At 45.0% G+C, this 26,123-nt stretch overlaps 17 non-coding genes and 1 pseudogene across 17 annotated transcripts; all 18 read left to right on the forward strand.

Annotated features, from left to right (window-relative positions):
• The first annotated feature begins 1,764 nt into the window (after positions 1-1,764).
• Positions 1,765-1,969, forward strand: LOC141230350 (U2 spliceosomal RNA; annotated as a pseudogene).
• A 1,115-nt stretch (positions 1,970-3,084) lies between these two features.
• Positions 3,085-3,275, forward strand: LOC141230568 (U2 spliceosomal RNA). The gene has a single exon (XR_012297026.1). It is a non-coding gene; the product is annotated as a U2 spliceosomal RNA (small nuclear RNA).
• Positions 3,276-4,390: 1,115 nt separating this feature from the next.
• On the forward strand, positions 4,391-4,581 carry LOC141230579 (U2 spliceosomal RNA). Its single transcript, XR_012297037.1, has one exon. It is a non-coding gene; the product is annotated as a U2 spliceosomal RNA (small nuclear RNA).
• A 1,115-nt stretch (positions 4,582-5,696) lies between these two features.
• LOC141230590 (U2 spliceosomal RNA) lies at positions 5,697-5,887 on the forward strand. The gene has a single exon (XR_012297048.1). It is a non-coding gene; the product is annotated as a U2 spliceosomal RNA (small nuclear RNA).
• Positions 5,888-7,002: 1,115 nt separating this feature from the next.
• LOC141230602 (U2 spliceosomal RNA) lies at positions 7,003-7,193 on the forward strand. The gene has a single exon (XR_012297059.1). It is a non-coding gene; the product is annotated as a U2 spliceosomal RNA (small nuclear RNA).
• Positions 7,194-10,226: 3,033 nt separating this feature from the next.
• On the forward strand, positions 10,227-10,422 carry LOC141230308 (U2 spliceosomal RNA). The gene has a single exon (XR_012296857.1). It is a non-coding gene; the product is annotated as a U2 spliceosomal RNA (small nuclear RNA).
• Positions 10,423-11,537: 1,115 nt separating this feature from the next.
• LOC141230614 (U2 spliceosomal RNA) lies at positions 11,538-11,728 on the forward strand. The gene has a single exon (XR_012297070.1). It is a non-coding gene; the product is annotated as a U2 spliceosomal RNA (small nuclear RNA).
• A 1,115-nt stretch (positions 11,729-12,843) lies between these two features.
• On the forward strand, positions 12,844-13,034 carry LOC141230626 (U2 spliceosomal RNA). The gene has a single exon (XR_012297081.1). It is a non-coding gene; the product is annotated as a U2 spliceosomal RNA (small nuclear RNA).
• Positions 13,035-14,146: 1,112 nt separating this feature from the next.
• LOC141230637 (U2 spliceosomal RNA) lies at positions 14,147-14,337 on the forward strand. Its single transcript, XR_012297092.1, has one exon. It is a non-coding gene; the product is annotated as a U2 spliceosomal RNA (small nuclear RNA).
• Positions 14,338-15,446: 1,109 nt separating this feature from the next.
• Positions 15,447-15,637, forward strand: LOC141230649 (U2 spliceosomal RNA). The gene has a single exon (XR_012297103.1). It is a non-coding gene; the product is annotated as a U2 spliceosomal RNA (small nuclear RNA).
• A 1,112-nt stretch (positions 15,638-16,749) lies between these two features.
• On the forward strand, positions 16,750-16,940 carry LOC141230662 (U2 spliceosomal RNA). Its single transcript, XR_012297115.1, has one exon. It is a non-coding gene; the product is annotated as a U2 spliceosomal RNA (small nuclear RNA).
• A 1,115-nt stretch (positions 16,941-18,055) lies between these two features.
• On the forward strand, positions 18,056-18,246 carry LOC141230673 (U2 spliceosomal RNA). Its single transcript, XR_012297126.1, has one exon. It is a non-coding gene; the product is annotated as a U2 spliceosomal RNA (small nuclear RNA).
• Positions 18,247-19,361: 1,115 nt separating this feature from the next.
• On the forward strand, positions 19,362-19,552 carry LOC141230685 (U2 spliceosomal RNA). Its single transcript, XR_012297137.1, has one exon. It is a non-coding gene; the product is annotated as a U2 spliceosomal RNA (small nuclear RNA).
• A 1,115-nt stretch (positions 19,553-20,667) lies between these two features.
• On the forward strand, positions 20,668-20,858 carry LOC141230696 (U2 spliceosomal RNA). The gene has a single exon (XR_012297148.1). It is a non-coding gene; the product is annotated as a U2 spliceosomal RNA (small nuclear RNA).
• A 1,112-nt stretch (positions 20,859-21,970) lies between these two features.
• On the forward strand, positions 21,971-22,161 carry LOC141230707 (U2 spliceosomal RNA). The gene has a single exon (XR_012297159.1). It is a non-coding gene; the product is annotated as a U2 spliceosomal RNA (small nuclear RNA).
• Positions 22,162-23,276: 1,115 nt separating this feature from the next.
• LOC141230719 (U2 spliceosomal RNA) lies at positions 23,277-23,467 on the forward strand. The gene has a single exon (XR_012297170.1). It is a non-coding gene; the product is annotated as a U2 spliceosomal RNA (small nuclear RNA).
• Positions 23,468-24,582: 1,115 nt separating this feature from the next.
• LOC141230730 (U2 spliceosomal RNA) lies at positions 24,583-24,773 on the forward strand. Its single transcript, XR_012297181.1, has one exon. It is a non-coding gene; the product is annotated as a U2 spliceosomal RNA (small nuclear RNA).
• Positions 24,774-25,888: 1,115 nt separating this feature from the next.
• Positions 25,889-26,079, forward strand: LOC141230741 (U2 spliceosomal RNA). The gene has a single exon (XR_012297192.1). It is a non-coding gene; the product is annotated as a U2 spliceosomal RNA (small nuclear RNA).
• The last annotated feature ends 44 nt before the right edge of the window (positions 26,080-26,123 follow it).

Raw genomic sequence — 26,123 nt, forward strand, 5'->3', positions numbered from 1 at the left:
TTTCGCATGTGTTTTTGTTTAAAGTACTGGAAAGAATGGGGTTTCCTAGAGAATTTGTGAATTGTGTAAAATCATTGTATGATTGTGTGTCAAGTGAGTTCTTGGTTAATGGGTGGCTGTGTGACAAAGTGAAGATTAGGTCAGGAGTAAGGCAGGGGTGTCCTATGTCCCCCGTCTTATTTGTATGTGTAATAGAACCATTGTTATGTTTGATTAGACGGGATAAAATGATGAGAGGTTTGTTGGTGCCTGGTAGTGGTGGTAAGCATGTGAAAGTGTTAGGTTATATGGATCATGTTGTGGTTGTGAGTGAAAGTATGGCTTCTTTGAGTAGAATTAAATTGCTTTTGGATTTTTTTGTTGGTGCGTCTGGTTTTAGGGTAAATTGGAATAAATGTAGTTTTAAATGTTTTGGAGATAGTAGTATTCGTATGGATGGTGTAAAGTGTGAAGAGGGTGCAATCAAGATTTTGGGCGTATTATTTAATGATGACTTAAAAGGGAATGAAAGTTGGGAAGAGTGTGGTATGCGGGTTGAACGTAAATTGAATTTTTGGCGAATGAGAGAATTGACTCTGCGTGGTAAGGTGTTAATTATCAAAGCAGTGATTCTCCCTATCCTGCTTTATGTGGCGACTGTTTTTCCTTCTCCTTACAGGAAAATTAAGAGAATAGAGAAGTTGGTATTCACATTCCTGTGGTGTAGTAAGATGGAGAAGTTGAAGCGGGAGAGCCTTTTTAAGGCTTGTCAGCATGGTGGGCTGGCCTTTCCCAATATTGAAGTTTTTTTAGGTCTTAATTATATTAAGACTGTGGTTATTTTGCTGGGTAAAGGCAATAAAGGTGCTTTTATGGCTAATTATTCTGCTGGATGGATGTTGTATGGGTTATGCTGGAGGAAGAGAGATGCGAGTGTGCCTGTGGCCTTTAAGTGTCCTGTTTGGTATGAGGTGATTGAGAAATTTGTGAGAAAGCATGATTTGTTGAGTGTGGGAATGAATGATTTTAGAATGACCAAGAATGTGGTGAAAAGAATGAGTGCAAATGAGGTAGAGTGTAATATTGTTGGGCTGAGAGGGAATGAGGTTTCAGATGCATGGAAGAAGTTAGATACGTATGGGATGTCAAACAAACAGAAGGATGTTGTGTGGATGACTTTACATAATATTTTACCTGTGAGAGAAGTGCAGAAGAAAAGAGAGTTGATAAGAACAGATGTGTGTCCGAGAGTGGGATGTGGTGGTTGTGAGACTGTCAGGCATGTTATGTGGGATTGTGAGTACGCGTACAGTGTGTGGAAGTGTGTAGGTGGATTGTGTAAGGGTTTAGCAGGCGTGAATTTTGTGGATTGGCGTGTGGCGATGTTTGGAATTGGTGCGTGTAGTCGGTCTAAAGATAGAATTTTATGGTTGATAATGGCTTGTGTGATGGAGAGTTTGTGGGATGCAAGGAACCTTGGACTTTTCAAAAGGAAATCTTTATCAGTGAATGAATGTGTTAGACTTATTCTTTCAAGACTATACCTGATATATAAGTTGGACAGCAGAGGCGGTGGTGGCACAGATGCCGAAGGGATTTGGAAATTTAAAAAGTGGCATTACCTTATCAAATACCAGTGATTTTTTTCTTTGTGATTCCTTGAAGTTTCTGCATTTGTGTTACGTAAAGGATGTTCCCTTGTGATTATATTTCGTCTTATACTACTGCTAAATAAATAGAACCATGATGATGAGAAGTTTTAAGTAGCAAATTTTGGAGAAATTCATACTGTTTGCTAAAAAACTAAACTGAATGGTTTAAAAAAAAAAAAAAAAAATCTGTTCTTATCAGTTTAATATCTGATACGTCCCCTATCTGGGGACCATATATTAAATGGATTTTTAGAACAGGGAGATGGAAAAAGAGCTTGCTCTGTCCACTCCACGCATTGACCTGGTATTGCAGTATCTCCAGGACCGGTGCACCCCTTCTTTAATGCAGTTTCTAAAATCAGAAAGAATTGAATTCAATGTTTTTTGTTCATTTTGCTTGTTTGTCGGATTTTGGGATGGACTCTTTGGCTTTGCTTTTCTTCTCCTCATTGGATTTTTCATGTTCAAAGTTGCAGAAGCCAGATTACAAGCTCATTTTGGTTCAACTTCAGCAACTGTGCATTGCATTGCCATGTAATGTGATGCAATGCTATCTTTCTAGCTCTCCCTTTTTACTTCCTTTTGGATAAACAGACATATTAGGCAAGCATTTTGGAGCTTTCACCTAAATAACTACAGGTGGTGAGATAAGCTGCACAATATAATTGACCTTTCAGTATATTGTTGCACACACACCATCTATTTAGCAAATGCCCTTGTTATCAACAGCAGCCTTTTAAACTCACCTGAGCTAACAGGTATGTGCGCTGGTTACTCTGCTGCGCTTAAAATTTCTTTTTTGGCTTGCTACAATGCCTTTTCTGAAACGTTGTCTCCTTCTGCTGGAACACTGACTTCTTTCATTTAATGCCTGCAGACTATAAAAGAGAACCCAACCCAAAAAGTTTGGTTGATTAGTCTGTGGCATTCTGTTAAACTGTTGCTTATGGCGGTCTCTGTGAGCTTCTCAGCGACATTCAGCCAGCCAGGTATCCTGCCTGCAGTAGATGGAATGTGGCAATGGAACGCTGGCTGCGCGTGTCATAATAGGCTCTGAGCCTTTATATACCTGTGCACAGCAGCAGCCACCTTCAGTCTGCTGCTGGACAGCCAGCAGCAGCAGCAGCAGGAGAGGTATGTAATCAGGAGCCCTCCTGCTAAGGGTAGACAGCTGCTCGTTCCACCCCACCCCCCGCCTTAATTGGTTCTCCTCCCTTCCAACGGTGTTGAGGCGGGTGGGAACAGCAGGGGGTGAAGGTGCTGTGTTTAAAGAGGTGGAGTTATGCAGATCTAAAACGCGTGGATTGCAGCAGCAGCAAGCCGAAAAGTGCAGGCATGTAAGGGATCTAGAGGTTGACAACATGTCTTCTTAACGGGAGTCCAGGAGCTCATCTCCACAAATGGACTTTTCAGGATCCTTGGGTGGCTCCGTAGTTTGAAACCAATTCTGGTTATCGCTTCTCGGCCTTTTGGCTAAGATCAAGTGTAGTATCTGTTCTTATCAGTTTAATATCTGATACGTCCCCTATCTGGGGACCATATATTAAATGGATTTTTAGAACAGGGAGATGGAAAAAGAGCTTGCTCTGTCCACTCCACGCATTGACCTGGTATTGCAGTATCTCCAGGACCGGTGCACCCCTTCTTTAATGCAGTTTCTAAAATCAGAAAGAATTGAATTCAATGTTTTTTGTTCATTTTGCTTGTTTGTCGGATTTTGGGATGGACTCTTTGGCTTTGCTTTTCTTCTCCTCATTGGATTTTTCATGTTCAAAGTTGCAGAAGCCAGATTACAAGCTCATTTTGGTTCAACTTCAGCAACTGTGCATTGCATTGCCATGTAATGTGATGCAATGCTATCTTTCTAGCTCTCCCTTTTTACTTCCTTTTGGATAAACAGACATATTAGGCAAGCATTTTGGAGCTTTCACCTAAATAACTACAGGTGGTGAGATAAGCTGCACAATATAATTGACCTTTCAGTATATTGTTGCACACACACCATCTATTTAGCAAATGCCCTTGTTATCAACAGCAGCCTTTTAAACTCACCTGAGCTAACAGGTATGTGCGCTGGTTACTCTGCTGCGCTTAAAATTTCTTTTTTGGTTTGCTACAATGCCTTTTCTGAAACGTTGTCTCCTTCTGCTGGAACACTGACTTCTTTCATTTAATGCCTGCAGACTATAAAAGAGAACCCAACACAAAAAGTTTGGCTGATTAGTCTGTGGCATTCTGTTAAACTGTTGCTTATGGCGGTCTCTGTGAGCTTCTCAGCGACATTCAGCCAGCCAGGTATCCTGCCTGCAGTAGATGGAATGTGGCAATGGAACGCTGGCTGCGCGTGTCATAATAGGCTCTGAGCCTTTATATACCTGTGCACAGCAGCAGCCACCTTCAGTCTGCTGCTGGACAGCCAGCAGCAGCAGCAGCAGGAGAGGTATGTAATCAGGAGCCCTCCTGCTAAGGGTAGACAGCTGCTCGTTCCACCCCACCCCCCGCCTTAATTGGTTCTCCTCCCTTCCAACGGTGTTGAGGCGGGTGGGAACAGCAGGGGGTGAAGGTGCTGTGTTTAAAGAGGTGGAGTTATGCAGATCTAAAACGCGTGGATTGCAGCAGCAGCAAGCCGAAAAGTGCAGGCATGTAAGGGAGCTAGAGGTTGACAACATGTCTTCTTAACGGGAGTCCAGGAGCTCATCTCCACAAATGGACTTTTCAAGATCCTTGGGTGGCTCCGTAGTTTGAAACCAATTCTGGTTATCGCTTCTCGGCCTTTTGGCTAAGATCAAGTGTAGTATCTGTTCTTATCAGTTTAATATCTGATACGTCCCCTATCTGGGGACCATATATTAAATGGATTTTTAGAACAGGGAGATGGAAAAAGAGCTTGCTCTGTCCACTCCACGCATTGACCTGGTATTGCAGTATCTCCAGGACCGGTGCACCCCTTCTTTAATGCAGTTTCTAAAATCAGAAAGAATTGAATTCAATGATTTTTGTTCATTTTGCTTGTTTGTCGGATTTTGGGATGGACTCTTTGGCTTTGCTTTTCTTCTCCTCATTGGATTTTTCATGTTCAAAGTTGCAGAAGCCAGATTACAAGCTCATTTTGGTTCAACTTCAGTAACTGTGCATTGCATTGCCATGTAATGTGATGCAATGCTATCTTTCTAGCTCTCCCTTTTTACTTCCTTTTGGATAAACAGACATATTAGGCAAGCATTTTGGAGCTTTCACCTAAATAACTACAGGTGGTGAGATAAGCTGCACAATATAATTGACCTTTCAGTATATTGTTGCACACACACCATCTATTTAGCAAATGCCCTTGTTATCAACAGCAGCCTTTTAAACTCACCTGAGCTAACAGGTATGTGCGCTGGTTACTCTGCTGCGCTTAAAATTTCTTTTTTGGTTTGCTACAATGCCTTTTCTGAAACGTTGTCTCCTTCTGCTGGAACACTGACTTCTTTCATTTAATGCCTGCAGACTATAAAAGAGAACCCAACCCAAAAAGTTTGGTTGATTAGTCTGTGGCATTCTGTTAAACTGTTGCTTATGGCGGTCTCTGTGAGCTTCTCAGCGACATTCAGCCAGCCAGGTATCCTGCCTGCAGTAGATGGAATGTGGCAATGGAACGCTGGCTGCGCGTGTCATAATAGGCTCTGAGCCTTTATATACCTGTGCACAGCAGCAGCCACCTTCAGTCTGCTGCTGGACAGCCAGCAGCAGCAGCAGCAGGAGAGGTATGTAATCAGGAGCCCTCCTGCTAAGGGTAGACAGCTGCTCATTCCACCCCACCCCCCGCCTTAATTGGTTCTCCTCCCTTCCAACGGTGTTGAGGCGGGTGGGAACAGCAGGGGGTGAAGGTGCTGTGTTTAAAGAGGTGGAGTTATGCAGATCTAAAACGCGTGGATTGCAGCAGCAGCAAGCCGAAAAGTGCAGGCATGTAAGGGATCTAGAGGTTGACAACATGTCTTCTTAACGGGAGTCCAGGAGCTCATCTCCACAAATGGACTTTTCAGGATCCTTGGGTGGCTCCGTAGTTTGAAACCAATTCTGGTTATCGCTTCTCGGCCTTTTGGCTAAGATCAAGTGTAGTATCTGTTCTTATCAGTTTAATATCTGATACGTCCCCTATCTGGGGACCATATATTAAATGGATTTTTAGAACAGGGAGATGGAAAAAGAGCTTGCTCTGTCCACTCCACGCATTGACCTGGTATTGCAGTATCTCCAGGACCGGTGCACCCCTTCTTTAATGCAGTTTCTAAAATCAGAAAGAATTGAATTCAATGTTTTTTGTTCATTTTGCTTGTTTGTCGGATTTTGGGATGGACTCTTTGGCTTTGCTTTTCTTCTCCTCATTGGATTTTTCATGTTCAAAGTTGCAGAAGCCAGATTACAAGCTCATTTTGGTTCAACTTCAGCAACTGTGCATTGCATTGCCATGTAATGTGATGCAATGCTATCTTTCTAGCTCTCCCTTTTTACTTCCTTTTGGATAAACAGACATATTAGGCAAGCATTTTGGAGCTTTCACCTAAATAACTACAGGTGGTGAGATAAGCTACATAATATAATTGACCTTTCAGTATATTGTTGCACACACACCATCTATTTAGCAAATGCCCTTGTTATCAACAGCAGCCTTTTAAACTCACCTGAGCTAACAGGTATGTGCGCTGGTTACTCTGCTGCGCTTAAAATTTCTTTTTTGGTTTGCTACAATGCCTTTTCTGAAACGTTGTCTCCTTCTGCTGGAACACTGACTTCTTTCATTTAATGCCTGCAGACTATAAAAGAGAACCCAACCCAAAAAGTTTGGTTGATTAGTCTGTGGCATTCTGTTAAACTGTTGCTTATGGCGGTCTCTGTGAGCTTCTCAGCGACATTCAGCCAGCCAGGTATCCTGCCTGCAGTAGATGGAATGTGGCAATGGAACGCTGGCTGCGCATGTCATAATAGGCTCTGAGCCTTTATATACCTGTGCACAGCAGCAGCCACCTTCAGTCTGCTGCTGGACAGCCAGCAGCAGCAGCAGCAGGAGAGGTATGTAATCAGGAGCCCTCCTGCTAAGGGTAGACAGCTGCTCGTTCCACCCCACCCCCCGCCTTAATTGGTTCTCCTCCCTTCCAACGGTGTTGAGGCGGGTGGGAACAGCAGGGGGTGAAGGTGCTGTGTTTAAAGAGGTGGAGTTATGCAGATCTAAAACGCGTGGATTGCAGCAGCAGCAAGCCGAAAAGTGCAGGCATGTAAGGGATCTAGAGGTTGACAACATGTCTTCTTAACGGGAGTCCAGGAGCTCATCTCCACAAATGGACTTTTCAGGATCCTTGGGTGGCTCCGTAGTTTGAAACCAATTCTGGTTATCGCTTCTCGGCCTTTTGGCTAAGATCAAGTGTAGTATCTGTTCTTATCAGTTTAATATCTGATACGTCCCCTATCTGGGGACCATATATTAAATGGATTTTTAGAACAGGGAGATGGAAAAAGAGCTTGCTCTGTCCACTCCACGCATTGACCTGGTATTGCAGTATCTCCAGGACCGGTGCACCCCTTCTTTAATGCAGTTTCTAAAATCAGAAAGAATTGAATTCAATGTTTTTTGTTCATTTTGCTTGTTTGTCGGATTTTGGGATGGACTCTTTGGCTTTGCTTTTCTTCTCCTCATTGGATTTTTCATGTTCAAAGTTGCAGAAGCCAGATTACAAGCTCATTTTGGTTCAACTTCAGCAACTGTGCATTGCATTGCCATGTAATGTGATGCAATGCTATCTTTCTAGCTCTCCCTTTTTACTTCCTTTTGGATAAACAGACATATTAGGCAAGCATTTTGGAGCTTTCACCTAAATAACTACAGGTGGTGAGATAAGCTGCACAATATAATTGACCTTTCAGTATATTGTTGCACACACACCATCTATTTAGCAAATGCCCTTGTTATCAACAGCAGCCTTTTAAACTCACCTGAGCTAACAGGTATGTGCGCTGGTTACTCTGCTGCGCTTAAAATTTCTTTTTTGGTTTGCTACAATGCCTTTTCTGAAACGTTGTCTCCTTCTGCTGGAACACTGACTTCTTTCATTTAATGCCTGCAGACTATAAAAGAGAACCCAACCCAAAAAGTTTGGTTGATTAGTCTGTGGCATTCTGTTAAACTGTTGCTTATGGCGGTCTCTGTGAGCTTCTCAGCGACATTCAGCCAGCCAGGTATCCTGCCTGCAGTAGATGGAATGTGGCAATGGAACGCTGGCTGCGCGTGTCATAATAGGCTCTGAGCCTTTATATACCTGTGCACAGCAGCAGCCACCTTCAGTCTGCTGCTGGACAGCCAGCAGCAGCAGCAGCAGGAGAGGTATGTAATCAGGAGCCCTCCTGCTAAGGGTAGACAGCTGCTCGTTCCACCCCACCCCCCGCCTTAATTGGTTCTCCTCCCTTCCAACGGTGTTGAGGCGGGTGGGAACAGCAGGGGGTGAAGGTGCTGTGTTTAAAGAGGTGGAGTTATGCAGATCTAAAACGCGTGGATTGCAGCAGCAGCAAGCCGAAAAGTGCAGGCATGTAAGGGATCTAGAGGTTGACAACATGTCTTCTTAACGGGAGTCCAGGAGCTCATCTCCACAAATGGACTTTTCAGGATCCTTGGGTGGCTCCGTAGTTTCTCGGCCTTTTGGCTAAGATCAAGTGTAGTATCTTTCGAAAAGGCGGTTTTGGATGTTGGCCGCCCTAGTAGATTGATACATTATGCACACTGGGGTTTAGGCGCTTGTTAGTACGCCAGGTGGCTAATATAGTCATCTGGTGGAAAGCATGGCCCCCCAGGATCGACGCCATTGGGCCGGGGAAGATCGAAAGCCCGAAGTGTGAAGTGCCCCAGGAGTGGTGACCCTGGGGTGCCTTAACTCACTGGGATTGGGAACCCCACTTGAGTTTATGGCACATTTGCACTAGCACTTCAATATTTCTTTCTTCACACACACCCTTATTCCGGGCCTTCTGGCCTTAGGATGGGGAATTTTTCAATTCCCGGTCGAAGGTCCGGGCAGTATTATACTGTGAAACCTTCACTATTTATTTAAATTTTTTTTGTCACTGTGTGTCCACTTTTTCACGTGTGTCCACGTCCTTACTAGGATTTTGTCGGGATGCGGTTCCCTTACGGGTTCCTCTCTTGGCAGGTCTAGGGGGGGAGTGTGTGGCCATCAGGTTCCGCTCCCCCCTGAACCCCCCTGGCTCTCCTCTTTCGGGAGGAGAGCGTTGTTGGCTCCCCTCTTCCGGGAGGGGAGCACAGTCTTTGGCTCCCAGTGCCTTGCTCGGGTGAGAACTCGGGCAGGTATTGGGGGTAAGATTGGGTCGCCTCTGGCTCCGGCTGGAGGTGGCTATTTGTCCCTGTTCCTCGCTGTGGCCTTCTGGCTCGGAGGGACGGGGAATGGTTTGGGGGACCCTTCTCCTTTTGGAGAGGGTTTCAAGAAGACCAGCATCCTAGTGCACTTTTTTTGTGGCACTTGTCACTTTTTTAAGCGCACTCGGGTTTTGTACACGAATTCGGGCTTTCGAACAAAAAAAAAAAAAAAAATCTGTTCTGAATGGCTCCGCGGGCAGGTCCATGTCTCGCTTCTTCCTGCTTCCTCTTTGGAGGCGACTCGGCTGGGACAAGTGGGACAGCTCCTTCCCCTACAACTGGACGACGCCATGGTTCTACGGAGACGTCGTTCGATTTGTGGGGGAGCATCAACTGGAGGGACTCAAGCCCGACTTGTGGAAGCCCAAAACTATCCACAAGCTAATCAGAGCCAAGGATGACGTGGAGAACATCACAGGACTTCACCAGGACACGCTGGAGACTGTGTGGACAAATGTGTCGTCTGACAGGCTGACCAACGGGCACAAGGACTTGTCGTGGATGGCGATTCAGGGCGGACTGCCCGTCCGGTCATTCATGCATGCCCGGAACCTGTGCAAGACCCGGTACTGCCCAAGGTGCCCCTTCGTGGAGGAAACATCTTTGCACACTTTTTGGGACTGCGGATTTGCACAGCGCCTATTGACTGCACTTGAGGACGACCTGAGGAACTCTGTCCCCAGGGCGAGCCTATCGCACCATTCTGTGCTTTACGGACTCTTCCCTGGGGTTCATACCGTCGGAGCCATCCAGGAGGCTTGGCGCCTTATGAACTGCTTCAAGGATGCCGTTTGGGTCGCCAGGAACCGGCTCATCTTGAGGAGGGAGAGGATGTCCATCCAGGACTGCCGCAGGCTGATCCACAGCCTGCTCAGAGACTATTCCATCATGGACGGTCCGGAGGACGAGGACGAGGACTAAACCCCTCCTCCCCCTCTCCCCTTATGTGTCTTGTCTTTCAATAAAGCTTCGGGCCTGTGATTTTCCCCTCCCCATCCCCTTTTTCTCAATCCCCATCCCTTATCACAGTTCGTCGTACTGCATTGATTGACATGCTTTTTCTTTCAGATTGAGTGTTTTGTGTAGCATAGGGGTGTGATGTGTCTAGTTAGTGCGTCGTATCCTCATGCTATGTAAATATGATGTAGAATTCTGTGTGTACTGGGCTGCGGCACTGTACACTGTCTGTTAACTTATTTTTTGTGCTAATAAAAGATATATTCAATCAAAAAAAAATCTGTTCTTATCAGTTTAATATCTGATACGTCCCCTATCTGGGGACCATATATTAAATGGATTTTTAGAACAGGGAGATGGAAAAAGAGCTTGCTCTGTCCACTCCACGCATTGACCTGGTATTGCAGTATCTCCAGGACCGGTGCACCCCTTCTTTAATGCAGTTTCTAAAATCAGAAAGAATTGAATTCAATGTTTTTTGTTCATTTTGCTTGTTTGTCGGATTTTGGGATGGACTCTTTGGCTTTGCTTTTCTTCTCCTCATTGGATTTTTCATGTTCAAAGTTGCAGAAGCCAGATTACAAGCTCATTTTGGTTCAACTTCAGCAACTGTGCATTGCATTGCCATGTAATGTGATGCAATGCTATCTTTCTAGCTCTCCCTTTTTACTTCCTTTTGGATAAACAGACATATTAGGCAAGCATTTTGGAGCTTTCACCTAAATAACTACAGGTGGTGAGATAAGCTGCACAATATAATTGACCTTTCAGTATATTGTTGCACACACACCATCTATTTAGCAAATGCCCTTGTTATCAACAGCAGCCTTTTAAACTCACCTGAGCTAACAGGTATGTGCGCTGGTTACTCTGCTGCGCTTAAAATTTCTTTTTTGGTTTGCTACAATGCCTTTTCTGAAACGTTGTCTCCTTCTGCTGGAACACTGACTTCTTTCATTTAATGCCTGCAGACTATAAAAGAGAACCCAACCCAAAAAGTTTGACTGATTAGTCTGTGGCATTCTGTTAAACTGTTGCTTATGGCGGTCTCTGTGAGCTTCTCAGCGACATTCAGCCAGCCAGGTATCCTGCCTGCAGTAGATGGAATGTGGCAATGGAACGCTGGCTGCGCGTGTCATAATAGGCTCTGAGCCTTTATATACCTGTGCACAGCAGCAGCCACCTTCAGTCTGCTGCTGGACAGCCAGCAGCAGCAGCAGCAGGAGAGGTATGTAATCAGGAGCCCTCCTGCTAAGGGTAGACAGCTGCTCGTTCCACCCCACCCCCCGCCTTAATTGGTTCTCCTCCCTTCCAACGGTGTTGAGGCGGGTGGGAACAGCAGGGGGTGAAGGTGCTGTGTTTAAAGAGGTGGAGTTATGCAGATCTAAAACGCGTGGATTGCAGCAGCAGCAAGCCGAAAAGTGCAGGCATGTAAGGGATCTAGAGGTTGACAACATGTCTTCTTAACGGGAGTCCAGGAGCTCATCTCCACAAATGGACTTTTCAGGATCCTTGGGTGGCTCCGTAGTTTGAAACCAATTCTGGTTATCGCTTCTCGGCCTTTTGGCTAAGATCAAGTGTAGTATCTGTTCTTATCAGTTTAATATCTGATACGTCCCCTATCTGGGGACCATATATTAAATGGATTTTTAGAACAGGGAGATGGAAAAAGAGCTTGCTCTGTCCACTCCACGCATTGACCTGGTATTGCAGTATCTCCAGGACCGGTGCACCCCTTCTTTAATGCAGTTTCTAAAATCAGAAAGAATTGAATTCAATGTTTTTTGTTCATTTTGCTTGTTTGTCGGATTTTGGGATGGACTCTTTGGCTTTGCTTTTCTTCTCCTCATTGGATTTTTCATGTTCAAAGTTGCAGAAGCCAGATTACAAGCTCATTTTGGTTCAACTTCAGCAACTGTGCATTGCATTGCCATGTAATGTGATGCAATGCTATCTTTCTAGCTCTCCCTTTTTACTTCCTTTTGGATAAACAGACATATTAGGCAAGCATTTTGGAGCTTTCACCTAAATAACTACAGGTGGTGAGATAAGCTGCACAATATAATTGACCTTTCAGTATATTGTTGCACACACACCATCTATTTAGCAAATGCCCTTGTTATCAACAGCAGCCTTTTAAACTCACCTGAGCTAACAGGTATGTGCGCTGGTTACTCTGCTGCGCTTAAAATTTCTTTTTTGGTTTGCTACAATGCCTTTTCTGAAACGTTGTCTCCTTCTGCTGGAACACTGACTTCTTTCATTTAATGCCTGCAGACTATAAAAGAGAACCCAACCCAAAAAGTTTGGTTGATTAGTCTGTGGCATTCTGTTAAACTGTTGCTTATGGCGGTCTCTGTGAGCTTCTCAGCGACATTCAGCCAGCCAGGTATCCTGCCTGCAGTAGATGGAATGTGGCAATGGAACGCTGGCTGCGCGTGTCATAATAGGCTCTGAGCCTTTATATACCTGTGCACAGCAGCAGCCACCTTCAGTCTGCTGCTGGACAGCCAGCAGCAGCAGCAGCAGGAGAGGTATGTAATCAGGAGCCCTCCTGCTAAGGGTAGACAGCTGCTCGTTCCACCCCACCCCCCGCCTTAATTGGTTCTCCTCCCTTCCAACGGTGTTGAGGCGGGTGGGAACAGCAGGGGGTGAAGGTGCTGTGTTTAAAGAGGTGGAGTTATGCAGATCTAAAACGCGTGGATTGCAGCAGCAGCAAGCCGAAAAGTGCAGGCATGTAAGGGATCTAGAGGTTGACAACATGTCTTCTTAACGGGAGTCCAGGAGCTCATCTCCACAAATGGACTTTTCAGGATCCTTGGGTGGCTCCGTAGTTTGAAACCAATTCTGGTTATCGCTTCTCGGCCTTTTGGCTAAGATCAAGTGTAGTATCTGTTCTTATCAGTTTAATATCTGATACGTCCCCTATCTGGGGACCATATATTAAATGGATTTTTAGAACAGGGAGATGGAAAAAGAGCTTGCTCTGTCCACTCCACGCATTGACCTGGTATTGCAGTATCTCCAGGACCGGTGCACCCCTTCTTTAATGCAGTTTCTAAAATCAGAAAGAATTGAATTCAATGTTTTTTGTTCATTTTGCTTGTTTGTCGGATTTTGGGATGGACTCTTTGGCTTTGCTTTTCTTCTCCTCATTGGATTTTTCATGTTCAAAGTTGCAGAAGCCAGATTACAAGCTCATTTTGGTTCAACTTCAGCAACTGTGCATTGCATTGCCATGTAATGTGATGCAATGCTATCTTTCTAGCTCTCCCTTTTTACTTCCTTTTGGATAAACAGACATATTAGGCAAGCATTTTGGAGCTTTCACCTAAATAACTACAGGTGGTGAGATAAGCTGCACAATATAATTGACCTTTCAGTATATTGTTGCACACACACCATCTATTTAGCAAATGCCCTTGTTATCAACAGCAGCCTTTTAAACTCACCTGAGCTAACAGGTATGTGCGCTGGTTACTCTGCTGCGCTTAAAATTTCTTTTTTGGTTTGCTACAATGCCTTTTCTGAAACGTTGTCTCCTTCTGCTGGAACACTGACTTCTTTCATTTAATGCCTGCAGACTATAAAAGAGAACCCAACCCAAAAAGTTTGGTTGATTAGTCTGTGGCATTCTGTTAAACTGTTGCTTATGGCGGTCTCTGTGAGCTTCTCAGCGACATTCAGCCAGCCAGGTATCCTGCCTGCAGTAGATGGAATGTGGCAATGGAACGCTGGCTGCGCATGTCATAATAGGCTCTGAGCCTTTATATACCTGTGCACAGCAGCAGCCACCTTCAGTCTGCTGCTGGACAGCCAGCAGCAGCAGCAGGAGAGGTATGTAATCAGGAGCCCTCCTGCTAAGGGTAGACAGCTGCTCGTTCCACCCCACCCCCCGCCTTAATTGGTTCTCCTCCCTTCCAACGGTGTTGAGGCGGGTGGGAACAGCAGGGGGTGAAGGTGCTGTGTTTAAAGAGGTGGAGTTATGCAGATCTAAAACGCGTGGATTGCAGCAGCAGCAAGCCGAAAAGTGCAGGCATGTAAGGGATCTAGAGGTTGACAACATGTCTTCTTAACGGGAGTCCAGGAGCTCATCTCCACAAATGGACTTTTCAGGATCCTTGGGTGGCTCCGTAGTTTGAAACCAATTCTGGTTATCGCTTCTCGGCCTTTTGGCTAAGATCAAGTGTAGTATCTGTTCTTATCAGTTTAATATCTGATACGTCCCCTATCTGGGGACCATATATTAAATGGATTTTTAGAACAGGGAGATGGAAAAAGAGCTTGCTCTGTCCACTCCACGCATTGACCTGGTATTGCAGTATCTCCAGGACCGGTGCACCCCTTCTTTAATGCAGTTTCTAAAATCAGAAAGAATTGAATTCAATGTTTTTTGTTCATTTTGCTTGTTTGTCGGATTTTGGGATGGACTCTTTGGCTTTGCTTTTCTTCTCCTCATTGGATTTTTCATGTTCAAAGTTGCAGAAGCCAGATTACAAGCTCATTTTGGTTCAACTTCAGCAACTGTGCATTGCATTGCCATGTAATGTGATGCAATGCTATCTTTCTAGCTCTCCCTTTTTACTTCCTTTTGGATAAACAGACATATTAGGCAAGCATTTTGGAGCTTTCACCTAAATAACTACAGGTGGTGAGATAAGCTGCACAATATAATTGACCTTTCAGTATATTGTTGCACACACACCATCTATTTAGCAAATGCCCTTGTTATCAACAGCAGCCTTTTAAACTCACCTGAGCTAACAGGTATGTGCGCTGGTTACTCTGCTGCGCTTAAAATTTCTTTTTTGGTTTGCTACAATGCCTTTTCTGAAACGTTGTCTCCTTCTGCTGGAACACTGACTTCTTTCATTTAATGCCTGCAGACTATAAAAGAGAACCCAACCCAAAAAGTTTGGTTGATTAGTCTGTGGCATTCTGTTAAACTGTTGCTTATGGCGGTCTCTGTGAGCTTCTCAGCGACATTCAGCCAGCCAGGTATCCTGCCTGCAGTAGATGGAATGTGGCAATGGAACGCTGGCTGCGCGTGTCATAATAGGCTCTGAGCCTTTATATACCTGTGCACAGCAGCAGCCACCTTCAGTCTGCTGCTGGACAGCCAGCAGCAGCAGGAGAGGTATGTAATCAGGAGCCCTCCTGCTAAGGGTAGACAGCTGCTCGTTCCACCCCACCCCCCGCCTTAATTGGTTCTCCTCCCTTCCAACGGTGTTGAGGCGGGTGGGAACAGCAGGGGGTGAAGGTGCTGTGTTTAAAGAGGTGGAGTTATGCAGATCTAAAACGCGTGGATTGCAGCAGCAGCAAGCCGAAAAGTGCAGGCATGTAAGGGATCTAGAGGTTGACAACATGTCTTCTTAACGGGAGTCCAGGAGCTCATCTCCACAAATGGACTTTTCAGGATCCTTGGGTGGCTCCGTAGTTTGAAACCAATTCTGGTTATCGCTTCTCGGCCTTTTGGCTAAGATCAAGTGTAGTATCTGTTCTTATCAGTTTAATATCTGATACGTCCCCTATCTGGGGACCATATATTAAATGGATTTTTAGAACAGGGAGATGGAAAAAGAGCTTGCTCTGTCCACTCCACGCATTGACCTGGTATTGCAGTATCTCCAGGACCGGTGCACCCCTTCTTTAATGCAGTTTCTAAAATCAGAAAGAATTGAATTCAATGTTTTTTGTTCATTTTGCTTGTTTGTCGGATTTTGGGATGGACTCTTTGGCTTTGCTTTTCTTCTCCTCATTGGATTTTTCATGTTCAAAGTTGCAGAAGCCAGATTACAAGCTCATTTTGGTTCAACTTCAGCAACTGTGCATTGCATTGCCATGTAATGTGATGCAATGCTATCTTTCTAGCTCTCCCTTTTTACTTCCTTTTGGATAAACAGACATATTAGGCAAGCATTTTGGAGCTTTCACCTAAATAACTACAGGTGGTGAGATAAGCTGCACAATATAATTGACCTTTCAGTCTATTGTTGCACACACACCATCTATTTAGCAAATGCCCTTGTTATCAACAGCAGCCTTTTAAACTCACCTGAGCTAACAGGTATGTGCGCTGGTTACTCTGCTGCGCTTAAAATTTCTTTTTTGGTTTGCTACAATGCCTTTTCTGAAACGTTGTCTCCTTCTGCTGGAACACTGACTTCTTTCATTTAATGCCTGCAGACTATAAAAGAGAACCCAACCCAAAAAGTTTGGTTGATTAGTCTGTGGCATTCTGTTAAACTGTTGCTTATGGCGGTCTCTGTGAGCTTCTCAGCGACATTCAGCCAGCCAGGTATCCTGCCTGCAGTAGATGGAATGTGGCAATGGAACGCTGGCTGCGCGTGTCATAATAGGCTCTGAGCCTTTATATACCTGTGCACAGCAGCAGCCACCTTCAGTCTGCTGCTGGACAGCCAGCAGCAGCAGCAGGAGAGGTATGTAATCAGGAGCCCTCCTGCTAAGGGTAGACAGCTGCTCGTTCCACCCCACCCCCCGCCTTAATTGGTTCTCCTCCCTTCCAACGGTGTTGAGGCGGGTGGGAACAGCAGGGGGTGAAGGTGCTGTGTTTAAAGAGGTGGAGTTATGCAGATCTAAAACGCGTGGATTGCAGCAGCAGCAAGCCGAAAAGTGCAGGCATGTAAGGGATCTAGAGGTTGACAACATGTCTTCTTAACGGGAGTCCAGGAGCTCATCTCCACAAATGGACTTTTCAGGATCCTTGGGTGGCTCCGTAGTTTGAAACCAATTCTGGTTATCGCTTCTCGGCCTTTTGGCTAAGATCAAGTGTAGTATCTGTTCTTATCAGTTTAATATCTGATACGTCCCCTATCTGGGGACCATATATTAAATGGATTTTTAGAACAGGGAGATGGAAAAAGAGCTTGCTCTGTCCACTCCACGCATTGACCTGGTATTGCAGTATCTCCAGGACCGGTGCACCCCTTCTTTAATGCAGTTTCTAAAATCAGAAAGAATTGAATTCAATGTTTTTTGTTCATTTTGCTTGTTTGTCGGATTTTGGGATGGACTCTTTGGCTTTGCTTTTCTTCTCCTCATTGGATTTTTCATGTTCAAAGTTGCAGAAGCCAGATTACAAGCTCATTTTGGTTCAACTTCAGCAACTGTGCATTGCATTGCCATGTAATGTGATGCAATGCTATCTTTCTAGCTCTCCCTTTTTACTTCCTTTTGGATAAACAGACATATTAGGCAAGCATTTTGGAGCTTTCACCTAAATAACTACAGGTGGTGAGATAAGCTGCACAATATAATTGACCTTTCAGTATATTGTTGCACACACACCATCTATTTAGCAAATGCCCTTGTTATCAACAGCAGCCTTTTAAACTCACCTGAGCTAACAGGTATGTGCGCTGGTTACTCTGCTGCGCTTAAAATTTCTTTTTTGGTTTGCTACAATGCCTTTTCTGAAACGTTGTCTCCTTCTGCTGGAACACTGACTTCTTTCATTTAATGCCTGCAGACTATAAAAGAGAACCCAACCCAAAAAGTTTGGTTGATTAGTCTGTGGCATTCTGTTAAACTGTTGCTTATGGCGGTCTCTGTGAGCTTCTCAGCGACATTCAGCCAGCCAGGTATCCTGCCTGCAGTAGATGGAATGTGGCAATGGAACGCTGGCTGCGCGTGTCATAATAGGCTCTGAGCCTTTATATACCTGTGCACAGCAGCAGCCACCTTCAGTCTGCTGCTGGACAGCCAGCAGCAGCAGCAGCAGGAGAGGTATGTAATCAGGAGCCCTCCTGCTAAGGGTAGACAGCTGCTCGTTCCACCCCACCCCCCGCCTTAATTGGTTCTCCTCCCTTCCAACGGTGTTGAGGCGGGTGGGAACAGCAGGGGGTGAAGGTGCTGTGTTTAAAGAGGTGGAGTTATGCAGATCTAAAACGCGTGGATTGCAGCAGCAGCAAGCCGAAAAGTGCAGGCATGTAAGGGATCTAGAGGTTGACAACATGTCTTCTTAACGGGAGTCCAGGAGCTCATCTCCACAAATGGACTTTTCAGGATCCTTGGGTGGCTCCGTAGTTTGAAACCAATTCTGGTTATCGCTTCTCGGCCTTTTGGCTAAGATCAAGTGTAGTATCTGTTCTTATCAGTTTAATATCTGATACGTCCCCTATCTGGGGACCATATATTAAATGGATTTTTAGAACAGGGAGATGGAAAAAGAGCTTGCTCTGTCCACTCCACGCATTGACCTGGTATTGCAGTATCTCCAGGACCGGTGCACCCCTTCTTTAATGCAGTTTCTAAAATCAGAAAGAATTGAATTCAATGTTTTTTGTTCATTTTGCTTGTTTGTCGGATTTTGGGATGGACTCTTTGGCTTTGCTTTTCTTCTCCTCATTGGATTTTTCATGTTCAAAGTTGCAGAAGCCAGATTACAAGCTCATTTTGGTTCAACTTCAGCAACTGTGCATTGCATTGCCATGTAATGTGATGCAATGCTATCTTTCTAGCTCTCCCTTTTTACTTCCTTTTGGATAAACAGACATATTAGGCAAGCATTTTGGAGCTTTCACCTAAATAACTACAGGTGGTGAGATAAGCTGCACAATATAATTGACCTTTCAGTATATTGTTGCACACACACCATCTATTTAGCAAATGCCCTTGTTATCAACAGCAGCCTTTTAAACTCACCTGAGCTAACAGGTATGTGCGCTGGTTACTCTGCTGCGCTTAAAATTTCTTTTTTGGTTTGCTACAATGCCTTTTCTGAAACGTTGTCTCCTTCTGCTGGAACACTGACTTCTTTCATTTAATGCCTGCAGACTATAAAAGAGAACCCAACCCAAAAAGTTTGGTTGATTAGTCTGTGGCATTCTGTTAAACTGTTGCTTATGGCGGTCTCTGTGAGCTTCTCAGCGACATTCAGCCAGCCAGGTATCCTGCCTGCAGTAGATGGAATGTGGCAATGGAACGCTGGCTGCGCGTGTCATAATAGGCTCTGAGCCTTTATATACCTGTGCACAGCAGCAGCCACCTTCAGTCTGCTGCTGGACAGCCAGCAGCAGCAGCAGCAGGAGAGGTATGTAATCAGGAGCCCTCCTGCTAAGGGTAGACAGCTGCTCGTTCCACCCCACCCCCCGCCTTAATTGGTTCTCCTCCCTTCCAACGGTGTTGAGGCGGGTGGGAACAGCAGGGGGTGAAGGTGCTGTGTTTAAAGAGGTGGAGTTATGCAGATCTAAAACGCGTGGATTGCTGCAGCAGCAAGCCGAAAAGTGCAGGCATGTAAGGGATCTAGAGGTTGACAACATGTCTTCTTAACGGGAGTCCAGGAGCTCATCTCCACAAATGGACTTTTCAGGATCCTTGGGTGGCTCCGTAGTTTGAAACCAATTCTGGTTATCGCTTCTCGGCCTTTTGGCTAAGATCAAGTGTAGTATCTGTTCTTATCAGTTTAATATCTGATACGTCCCCTATCTGGGGACCATATATTAAATGGATTTTTAGAACAGGGAGATGGAAAAAGAGCTTGCTCTGTCCACTCCACGCATTGACCTGGTATTGCAGTATCTCCAGGACCGGTGCACCCCTTCTTTAATGCAGTTTCTAAAATCAGAAAGAATTGAATTCAATGTTTTTTGTTCATTTTGCTTGTTTGTCGGATTTTGGGATGGACTCTTTGGCTTTGCTTTTCTTCTCCTCATTGGATTTTTCCTGTTCAAAGTTGCAGAAGCCAGATTACAAGCTCATTTTGGTTCAACTTCAGCAACTGTGCATTGCATTGCCATGTAATGTGATGCAATGCTATCTTTCTAGCTCTCCCTTTTTACTTCCTTTTGGATAAACAGACATATTAGGCAAGCATTTTGGAGCTTTCACCTAAATAACTACAGGTGGTGAGATAAGCTGCACAATATAATTGACCTTTCAGTATATTGTTGCACACACACCATCTATTTAGCAAATGCCCTTGTTATCAACAGCAGCCTTTTAAACTCACCTGAGCTAACAGGTATGTGCGCTGGTTACTCTGCTGCGCTTAAAATTTCTTTTTTGGTTTGCTACAATGCCTTTTCTGAAACGTTGTCTCCTTCTGCTGGAACACTGACTTCTTTCATTTAATGCCTGCAGACTATAAAAGAGAACCCAACCCAAAAAGTTTGGTTGATTAGTCTGTGGCATTCTGTTAAACTGTTGCTTATGGCGGTCTCTGTGAGCTTCTCAGCGACATTCAGCCAGCCAGGTATCCTGCCTGCAGTAGATGGAATGTGGCAATGGAACGCTGGCTGCGCGTGTCATAATAGGCTCTGAGCCTTTATATACCTGTGCACAGCAGCAGCCACCTTCAGTCTGCTGCTGGACAGCCAGCAGCAGCAGCAGCAGGAGAGGTATGTAATCAGGAGCCCTCCTGCTAAGGGTAGACAGCTGCTCGTTCCACCCCACCCCCCGCCTTAATTGGTTCTCCTCCCTTCCAACGGTGTTGAGGCGGGTGGGAACAGCAGGGGGTGAAGGTGCTGTGTTTAAAGAGGTGGAGTTATGCAGATCTAAAACGCGTGGATTGCAGCAGCAGCAAGCCGAAAAGTGCAGGCATGTAAGGGATCTAGAGGTTGACAACATGTCTTCTTAACGGGAGTCCAGGAGCTCATCTCCACAAATGGACTTTTCAGGATCCTTGGGTGGCTCCGTAGTTTGAAACCAATTCTGGTTATCGCTTCTCGGCCTTTTGGCTAAGATCAAGTGTAGTATCTGTTCTTATCAGTTTAATATCTGATACGTCCCCTATCTGGGGACCATATATTAAATGGATTTTTAGAACAGGGAGATGGAAAAAGAGCTTGCTCTGTCCACTCCACGCATTGACCTGGTATTGCAGTATCTCCAGGACCGGTGCACCCCTTCTTTAATGCAGTTTCTAAAATCAGAAAGAATTGAATTCAATGTTTTTTGTTCATTTTGCTTGTTTGTCGGATTTTGGGATGGACTCTTTGGCTTTGCTTTTCTTCTCCTCATTGGATTTTTCATGTTCAAAGTTGCAGAAGCCAGATTACAAGCTCATTTTGGTTCAACTTCAGCAACTGTGCATTGCATTGCCATGTAATGTGATGCAATGCTATCTTTCTAGCTCTCCCTTTTTACTTCCTTTTGGATAAACAGACATATTAGGCAAGCATTTTGGAGCTTTCACCTAAATAACTACAGGTGGTGAGATAAGCTGCACAATATAATTGACCTTTCAGTATATTGTTGCACACACACCATCTATTTAGCAAATGCCCTTGTTATCAACAGCAGCCTTTTAAACTCACCTGAGCTAACAGGTATGTGCGCTGGTTACTCTGCTGCGCTTAAAATTTCTTTTTTGGTTTGCTACAATGCCTTTTCTGAAACGTTGTCTCCTTCTGCTGGAACACTGACTTCTTTCATTTAATGCCTGCAGACTATAAAAGAGAACCCAACCCAAAAAGTTTGGTTGATTAGTCTGTGGCATTCTGTTAAACTGTTGCTTATGGCGGTCTCTGTGAGCTTCTCAGCGACATTCAGCCAGCCAGGTATCCTGCCTGCAGTAGATGGAATGTGGCAATGGAACGCTGGCTGCGCGTGTCATAATAGGCTCTGAGCCTTTATATACCTGTGCACAGCAGCAGCCACCTTCAGTCTGCTGCTGGACAGCCAGCAGCAGCAGCAGGAGAGGTATGTAATCAGGAGCCCTCCTGCTAAGGGTAGACAGCTGCTCGTTCCACCCCACCCCCCGCCTTAATTGGTTCTCCTCCCTTCCAACGGTGTTGAGGCGGGTGGGAACAGCAGGGGGTGAAGGTGCTGTGTTTAAAGAGGTGGAGTTATGCAGATCTAAAACGCGTGGATTGCAGCAGCAGCAAGCCGAAAAGTGCAGGCATGTAAGGGATCTAGAGGTTGACAACATGTCTTCTTAACGGGAGTCCAGGAGCTCATCTCCACAAATGGACTTTTCAGGATCCTTGGGTGGCTCCGTAGTTTGAAACCAATTCTGGTTATCGCTTCTCGGCCTTTTGGCTAAGATCAAGTGTAGTATCTGTTCTTATCAGTTTAATATCTGATACGTCCCCTATCTGGGGACCATATATTAAATGGATTTTTAGAACAGGGAGATGGAAAAAGAGCTTGCTCTGTCCACTCCACGCATTGACCTGGTATTGCAGTATCTCCAGGACCGGTGCACCCCTTCTTTAATGCAGTTTCTAAAATCAGAAAGAATTGAATTCAATGTTTTTTGTTCATTTTGCTTGTTTGTCGGATTTTGGGATGGACTCTTTGGCTTTGCTTTTCTTCTCCTCATTGGATTTTTCATGTTCAAAGTTGCAGAAGCCAGATTACAAGCTCATTTTGGTTCAACTTCAGCAACTGTGCATTGCATTGCCATGTAATGTGATGCAATGCTATCTTTCTAGCTCTCCCTTTTTACTTCCTTTTGGATAAACAGACATATTAGGCAAGCATTTTGGAGCTTTCACCTAAATAACTACAGGTGGTGAGATAAGCTGCACAATATAATTGACCTTTCAGTATATTGTTGCACACACACCATCTATTTAGCAAATGCCCTTGTTATCAACAGCAGCCTTTTAAACTCACCTGAGCTAACAGGTATGTGCGCTGGTTACTCTGCTGCGCTTAAAATTTCTTTTTTGGTTTGCTACAATGCCTTTTCTGAAACGTTGTCTCCTTCTGCTGGAACACTGACTTCTTTCATTTAATGCCTGCAGACTATAAAAGAGAACCCAACCCAAAAAGTTTGGTTGATTAGTCTGTGGCATTCTGTTAAACTGTTGCTTATGGCGGTCTCTGTGAGCTTCTCAGCGACATTCAGCCAGCCAGGTATCCTGCCTGCAGTAGATGGAATGTGGCAATGGAACGCTGGCTGCGCGTGTCATAATAGGCTCTGAGCCTTTATATACCTGTGCACAGCAGCAGCCACCTTCAGTCTGCTGCTGGACAGCCAGCAGCAGCAGCAGCAGGAGAGGTATGTAATCAGGAGCCCTCCTGCTAAGGGTAGACAGCTGCTCGTTCCACCCCACCCCCCGCCTTAATTGGTTCTCCTCCCTTCCAACGGTGTTGAGGCGGGTGGGAACAGCAGGGGGTGAAGGTGCTGTGTTTAAAGAGGTGGAGTTATGCAGATCTAAAACGCGTGGATTGCAGCAGCAGCAAGCCGAAAAGTGCAGGCATGTAAGGGATCTAGAGGTTGACAACATGTCTTCTTAACGGGAGTCCAGGAGCTCATCTCCACAAATGGACTTTTCAGGATCCTTGGGTGGCTCCGTAGTTTGAAACCAATTCTGGTTATCGCTTCTCGGCCTTTTGGCTAAGATCAAGTGTAGTATCTGTTCTTATCAGTTTAATATCTGATACGTCCCCTATCTGGGGACCATATATTAAATGGATTTTTAGAACAGGGAGATGGAAAAAGAGCTTGCTCTGTCCACTCCACGCATTGACCTGGTATTGCAGTATCTCCAGGACCGGTGCACCCCTTCTTTAATGCAGTTTCTAAAATCAGAAAGAATTGAATTCAATGTTTTTTGTTCATTTTGCTTGTTTGTCGGATTTTGGGATGGACTCTTTGGCTTTGCTTTTCTTCTCCTCATTGGATTTTTCATGTTCAAAGTTGCAGAAGCCAGATTACAAGCTCATTTTGGTTCAACTTCAGCAACTGTGTATTGCATTGCCATGTAATGTGATGCAATGCTATCTTTCTAGCTCTCCCTTTTTACTTCCTTTTGGATAAACAGACATATTAGGCAAGCATTTTGGAGCTTTCACCTAAATAACTACAGGTGGTGAGATAAGCTGCACAATATAATTGACCTTTCAGTATATTGTTGCACACACACCATCTATTTAGCAAATGCCCTTGTTATCAACAGCAGCCTTTTAAACTCACCTGAGCTAACAGGTATGTGCGCTGGTTACTCTGCTGCGCTTAAAATTTCTTTTTTGGTTTGCTACAATGCCTTTTCTGAAACGTTGTCTCCTTCTGCTGGAACACTGACTTCTTTCATTTAATGCCTGCAGACTATAAAAGAGAACCCAACCCAAAAAGTTTGGTTGATTAGTCTGTGGCATTCTGTTAAACTGTTGCTTATGGCGGTCTCTGTGAGCTTCTCAGCGACATTCAGCCAGCCAGGTATCCTGCCTGCAGTAGATGGAATGTGGCAATGGAACGCTGGCTGCGCGTGTCATAATAGGCTCTGAGCCTTTATATACCTGTGCACAGCAGCAGCCACCTTCAGTCTGCTGCTGGACAGCCAGCAGCAGCAGCAGCAGGAGAGGTATGTAATCAGGAGCCCTCCTGCTAAGGGTAGACAGCTGCTCGTTCCACCCCACCCCCCGCCTTAATTGGTTCTCCTCCCTTCCAACGGTGTTGAGGCGGGTGGGAACAGCAGGGGGTGAAGGTGCTGTGTTTAAAGAGGTGGAGTTATGCAGATCTAAAACGCGTGGATTGCAGCAGCAGCAAGCCGAAAAGTGCAGGCATGTAAGGGATCTAGAGGTTGACAACATGTCTTCTTAACGGGAGTCCAGGAGCTCATCTCCACAAATGGACTTTTCAGGATCCTTGGGTGGCTCCGTAGTTTGAAACCAATTCTGGTTATCGCTTCTCGGCCTTTTGGCTAAGATCAAGTGTAGTATCTGTTCTTATCAGTTTAATATCTGATACGTCCCCTATCTGGGGACCATATATTAAATGGATTTTTAGAACAGGGAGATGGAAAAAGAGCTTGCTCTGTCCACTCCACGCATTGACCTGGTATTGCAGTATCTCCAGGACCGGTGCACCCCTTCTTTAATGCAGTTTCTAAAATCAGAAAGAATTGAATTCAATGTTTTTTGTTCATTTTGCTTGTTTGTCGGATTTTGGGATGGACTCTTTGGCTTTGCTTTTCTTCTCCTCATTGGATTTTTCATGTTCAAAGTTGCAGAAGCCAGATTACAAGCTCATTTTGGTTCAACTTCAGCAACTGTGCATTGCATTGCCATGTAATGTGATGCAATGCTATCTTTCTAGCTCTCCCTTTTTACTTCCTTTTGGATAAACAGACATAGTAGGCAAGCATTTTGGAGCTTTCACCTAAATAACTACAGGTGGTGAGATAAGCTGCACAATATAATTGACCTTTCAGTATATTGTTGCACACACACCATCTATTTAGCAAATGCCCTTGTTATCAACAGCAGCCTTTTAAACTCACCTGAGCTAACAGGTATGTGCGCTGGTTACTCTGCTGCGCTTAAAATTTCTTTTTTGGTTTGCTACAATGCCTTTTCTGAAACGTTGTCTCCTTCTGCTGGAACACTGACTTCTTTCATTTAATGCCTGCAGACTATAAAAGAGAACCCAACCCAAAAAGTTTGGTTGATTAGTCTGTGGCATTCTGTTAAACTGTTGCTTATGGCGGTCTCTGTGAGCTTCTCAGCGACATTCAGCCAGCCAGGTATCCTGCCTGCAGTAGATGGAATGTGGCAATGGAACGCTGGCTGCGCGTGTCATAATAGGCTCTGAGCCTTTATATACCTGTGCACAGCAGCAGCCACCTTCAGTCTGCTGCTGGACAGCCAGCAGCAGCAGCAGCAGGAGAGGTATGTAATCAGGAGCCCTCCTGCTAAGGGTAGACAGCTGCTCGTTCCACCCCACCCCCCGCCTTAATTGGTTCTCCTCCCTTCCAACGGTGTTGAGGCGGGTGGGAACAGCAGGGGGTGAAGGTGCTGTGTTTAAAGAGGTGGAGTTATGCAGATCTAAAACGCGTGGATTGCAGCAGCAGCAAGCCGAAAAGTGCAGGCATGTAAGGGATCTAGAGGTTGACAACATGTCTTCTTAACGGGAGTCCAGGAGCTCATCTCCACAAATGGACTTTTCAGGATCCTTGGGTGGCTCCGTAGTTTGAAACCAATTCTGGTTATCGCTTCTCGGCCTTTTGGCTAAGATCAAGTGTAGTATCTGTTCTTATCAGTTTAATATCTGATACGTCCCCTATCTGGGGACCATATATTAAATGGATTTTTAGAACAGGGAGATGGAAAAAGAGCTTGCTCTGTCCACTCCACGCATTGACCTGGTATTGCAGTATCTCCAGGACCGGTGCACCCCTTCTTTAATGCAGTTTCTAAAATCAGAAAGAATTGAATTCAATGTT

This window comes from Phyllobates terribilis, unplaced genomic scaffold (genome assembly GCF_046119375.1).
Source record: "Phyllobates terribilis strain yellow unplaced genomic scaffold, ASM4611937v1 Scaffold_499__1_contigs__length_1316695, whole genome shotgun sequence".
In the NCBI taxonomy this organism is placed as follows: domain Eukaryota; kingdom Metazoa; phylum Chordata; class Amphibia; order Anura; family Dendrobatidae; genus Phyllobates; species Phyllobates terribilis.